General features: G+C 39.1%; 1 pseudogene; it reads left to right on the plus strand.

Annotated features, from left to right (window-relative positions):
- The first annotated feature begins 218 nt into the window (after window positions 1–218).
- Window positions 219–4153, plus strand: LOC112655896 (glutaredoxin-1-like; annotated as a pseudogene).
- The last annotated feature ends 1093 nt before the right edge of the window (window positions 4154–5246 follow it).

A 5246-nucleotide genomic window follows, 5' to 3' on the forward strand; every position in this document is an offset into this window, starting at 1 on the left:
ATCACTTGCCATCAGGGAAATACCAATCAAAACCACAATGAGATACCCCCTCACACCAGTGAGAATGGGGCAAATTAACAAGGCAGGAAACAACAAATGTTGGAGAGGATGCGGAGAAAAGGGAACCCTCTTACACTGTTGGTGGGAATGTGAACTGGTGCAGCCACTCTGGAAAACTGTGTGGAGGTTCCTCAAAGAGTTAAAGATAGACCTGCCCTATGACCCAGCAATTGCACTGTTGGGGATTTACCCCAAAGATACAGATGCAGTGAAATGCCGGGACACCTGCACCCCGATGTTTATAGCAGCAATGGCCACAACAGCCAAACTGTGGAAGGAGCCTCGGTGTCCATCGAAAGAAGAGTGGATAAAGAAGATGTGGTTTATGTATACAATGGAGTATTACTCAGCTATTAGAAATGACAAATACCCACCATTTGCTTCAACGTGGATGGAACTGGAGGGTATTATGCTGAGTGAAGTAAGTCAATCGGAGAAGGACAAACATTATATGTTCTCATTCATGTGGGGAATATAAATAATAGTGAAAGGGAATATAAGGGAAGGGAGAAGAAATGTCTGGGAAATATCAGAAAGGGAGACAGAACGTAAAGACTGCTAACTCTGGGAAACGAACTAGGGGTGTTGAAGGGGAGGAGGGCGGGGGGGTGGGAGTGATTGGGTGACGGGCACTGGGGGTTATTCTGTATGTTGGTAAATTGAACACCAATAAAAAATAAATTAAAAAAAAAGAAAAGAAACAAACTTTCCTCAGTCTCCCTATTGCCTCTACTCTGGATAAGGAACCTATTATCTCTCACTAACAAATGTGTAACAGCTTCTAACTACTGTCCATGACCTTTAAATCCATCAACACAAAACTATATTTAAAATACAAAATTGTGGTGTCAATCTCCTTAAAATTTTTCATTATCTCTTCACTGACTGTTGGGTAAAGACAAAACTCTTTAATGTATGTAGCAGGAATGACAATTTTCCATGCTCAGATCAAGAAACACAACATTAATTTTTAAATCAAATGTATCTTGTTCTCCAGGGTAATAAAAAATTCACTGTTTTCTTCTTTGAGTTTCTCAAACCTCCCTGGACTTGCAAAAGAAACCACAGTCTTATCTGGTATCGGGGGAGGGGACAAAAAAAGAAGTCATGGCCTTTAGTTCATGGAGATAACCACTTTCTCTATGGCTCTGTTTATTCCATGAGATCGCCTTCCATCTGGTCCCTCACCCTCCACTGGACACTACTCTCATGCTGCTCATTATGTCCTTTATAATTGTATCCTCCTCTCTGCTAACTAAAACTTGCTCCTAAGACACTCATGACAGCCACAGACCTGAGTGACCATACTCTGAAGCACATGTGTAGGTCTGTGCCACTAATGTGCCACTGTGCCACTAATGTGCCACTAATTCTCTCAAAATCTTTCCCACATCCAGTTGTAGAGGAGCTCTCATCCTGTGAAGACCATTTCCTCCTCTTCCATCCAGAACTCTAGACTCTCAACAGAACTAAGGTCTCAAAGAAAAACCTAGGTAAGGGGATATCTTCCAGGCGTCTGATAGCTTATTTTATCAGTCCTGAAACAATGTCATGCAGGCCCTTTTCTCTGCTCAATGAACACCAGAACACAAGTAATTGGCTTTCTCCTTGAGATGAAGGAGGCAAAAATGTAGTCTCATTTCTTTAAATACTCTCACTATGCCCTACGAGTATCCCAATTCCCCTTTACGTAATCTAGTTATTTTTTCCACAGCACATTTCACTTTTTTAATTTACTTATTTTCCACATTGTTGATGATCTCTCCCCTAAGTCCTAGGAGGGTAGGGCTTTTTGTCACTTCTGTCAAATGTATAGATCTTGATTACATATAACAGTGTCTGGCACATATTAAGCACTTAACAGTTACTGGATAAATACATAGACTAATAAATGAATGAATGAACAACATGAGGGGGTAGTGCGTCTCATTTGCATCTCTTAAGATCAGCATAAATTAAACAAAAATCCATACTTTAATCCATACTCCACTACTTCTTGTTTTCTTGCCTTTCATTCCTAACATTGTTCTCCCTGCCTGAATATTCTCCCTTCTTTTTTTAAAGATTTTATCAATTTATTTAGAAAGAGATGGGGGAAGAGAGAGAGAGCACATAAATGGGAGGAGGGGTAGAGGGAGAGGGAGGAGCAGACTACCTTCTGAGCAGGGAGCCTAATGCAGGGCTCCTTGTGGGGCTCCAAGTGAGGTTCAATCCCAGGACCCCAGGATCATGACCTGAGCCAAAGGCAGATGCTTAACTGACTGAGCCACCCAGGTGCCCCTATATTCTCCCTTCTATCATGCTTATCATACACACACATATACACACACACATCCCTCAGGTAACTTTCAGGAAAAAGGGAGACATAAGCACAGATATCTGATCACCGTTTCTTCACAAAGGGAACCAAACAAAATACAAAGTTAGGGAAAACTGCTATCAAGCCTTCAGACAAGGCTCTTTTAATTGTGAAGAACAGAAACTAATCTCAAGAAGTTATCTCAAGAAAATAAATAATACATACATTAACTATGTACAGTATTTGTGTGCTAATCACACCTCAATAAAGTGGTTTAAAAATAAACTCTAAAATAAATTATCTAAATTTAAATAAATGGTTATTTCAAGCATTTTTATACTCTGGGACTGTAATGACATCAGAAACTGAGGCCTCTTGATTAACTGCACTTGTTCTATCTCTTCATAGGCAACATGCTCTCACTTCCACAGGATGTCCCTTAGTGACCAGCTAGCTCCCTCTGCTTACTTAGTTTCTGGGCCCTTTCAGCGAGTCAGCACAACAAAGCTGATATGACCTTGATTCTTCCTAATGGATTCTTAACCTACTCTTATAAGGTTACCTGAATCATTTACTTAGATTTTCTTAGATCAAACTTAGAAAAGAAATAAATTAGCTCAACTCATTTTTTAATGCCACCACCAGTCTATGTATTTGTGAGTCAGATTCAGATACCTATGGTCCAAGCAGTTATGGCAAAGGGACCAAAGTAATATGAAACAAAATACAATTATCTAGGTAGCTAGAAAAATGTAGCATTGGCATAACAGATATTCAGATGATTGGCTTATTCAGTGCAACATGGTCACTTAGGCAACAGGAGCTATGAATTCCTGAACTGAAATGCTAGAAATTCTAATTGAAAATAAGAAACCAACTACTAACATTCCACTACCCAAACTGTGACAGTAGTGAATTATCATAGGAAGTAAGTTAAAGAAGAGCTCCTGGTAGAAATTCATTAACTTCCCATAATTTGAGAGGATGAGAGCAGACAGGGGAAAAGACAAGAACCACTCTATTTCTGCTATTATAGATCATTTAAGATCTATTGTGCCAATCGAATAATTTAAGACATACAGGTTTACTAGATATGGTGTGTCCCTCGCCTGATGCAATGGTTAGTAGCATCAAGAGGAATGCTGGTGACAGTCATCCCATGTCCCTGGACATGAATCTAGGCTGAAGAGAAACCTATATAAGAACTTTACCTACATACTTTGACATCAGTCCATATTAGAAAAGAAAATACAAAAAAAAAAAACCAAAGGGCCCTTGATAGGAATATCGTTATCTATTTTCTCTCTACCTATTTCTGGCTTTAGAGTTTCATTTTCTAATCCAGTACCCACTACCATATGTGGCTATTTAAATTTAAATGTAATTAAATTAGACTAAATTAAAAATTCAGAGGTTTATACCCTAAGCAATATCGCAATTGAGGATTCCTCCCCAGGAGTCAGCTGCCTATCAGCATGGGGTCAAGAGTGTGAACAACAAAATCCAACCCACAAAGGTGGTTGTGTTCATCAAACCCACCTGCCTCTACTGCAGAAGGATCCAAGAGCCCCTCAACCATTGCCCTCCACACAAGGGTTTTGGGATTTGTTGATATCATAGCCACCAGTGACACAATCAAGATTCAAGATTATTTGCAACAGTTCACAGGAGCCAGAAACAGTACCTTGGGTTTTTATGGGTAAAGACTGTATAGGTGGATGCACAAATCTGATAGAAATGCATAAGAGTGGGGAACTGTTAAAGTGGCTGAAGCAAATTGGAACTCTACAATAATTACAGAGCAATCTCCAGGCTGATAACCTCCTTAAGAGTTGGATGGCATTGCAAATGACCATACTTCCTGGCAGATGTAGTAGAGGCTAACAGCCACAGCAACCATTTACTTAAAATTCTGAAATATGTTAACAAAAACAAAACAAAACAAAAAACCCTTAAGAGATGGAGCGCATTTTTGGCAAAAAAGCTTTTCCTTCTTTGAACTCAATATTAAAAGTGGACCAACTTGCCCCAAATCACAGGTTTGAGAAAGTTGATGGACATCTTGAGTTTCCTCTCTCAATTAGCCCTTTGGGTTCCAGGAAACCAGGACAAGTTATGGCTTAGGATTCATTCAGTGACTCAAAAGATGTTCTTCTCCTTGACACATGCTTCTTACTAACTGTTCTCTATATGCTAGGACTCCTCTACCTCTAAGCCAATGTTTCTCAACCAAGTTTATCCCAGGCCCTCTAGGATCAATCTATAACTGGTTTTCTGCTACTGCCTGAAAATTTATTGAGTTTGACTTTATAGAATTTGCATTAGAAAAGCAACAGGTATTTTGAATGTGCTTTTTAAAGCTATATGTGTCTCCCCAGTCACCATTCCCATCCCACCATTTCCCATCTTGAGAATTCCTGCTCTGAACCAGTTTTCTTAACCTTGACAACTCACAGATCTCATAGGAAATGTTCAATAATTCCATGAAGAGTCTTAAGGACCCAATTTGAGAAACACCACATGAAAAATTAAGCACAGTTGGTCTTCACTTATTGGGTGACACATAGATCAGAGATGCAAGCGCAGCTTCTGTGCACCTCTGTTATGTAAGATGGTTGTCCACATAATCCTGAGTGTGAATTAACTTGTTTAGATTAAAATAGAAGCAAAATGTAAAATTTAAAATATTATCACAGGAAACTTGCAATCCTCTCCCCTAAGAATATGTCTGTGAAAGTGGTCAAATTTAAGAAATACAGTCCTAAATGATTTTTTTCTTTCTCCCTTTTCTTTCCATTTTATGAAGACTTAAGAGTCCCTTATTGTGAAGTTTGTTCTAGAATTGTAATACTAAGTTAATTTCCTTTTGCAGTCTCTAGTGTGAATG

The sequence above is a fragment of the Canis lupus genome, chromosome 22 (genome assembly GCF_003254725.2).
Source record: "Canis lupus dingo isolate Sandy chromosome 22, ASM325472v2, whole genome shotgun sequence".
Classification (NCBI taxonomy): domain Eukaryota; kingdom Metazoa; phylum Chordata; class Mammalia; order Carnivora; family Canidae; genus Canis; species Canis lupus.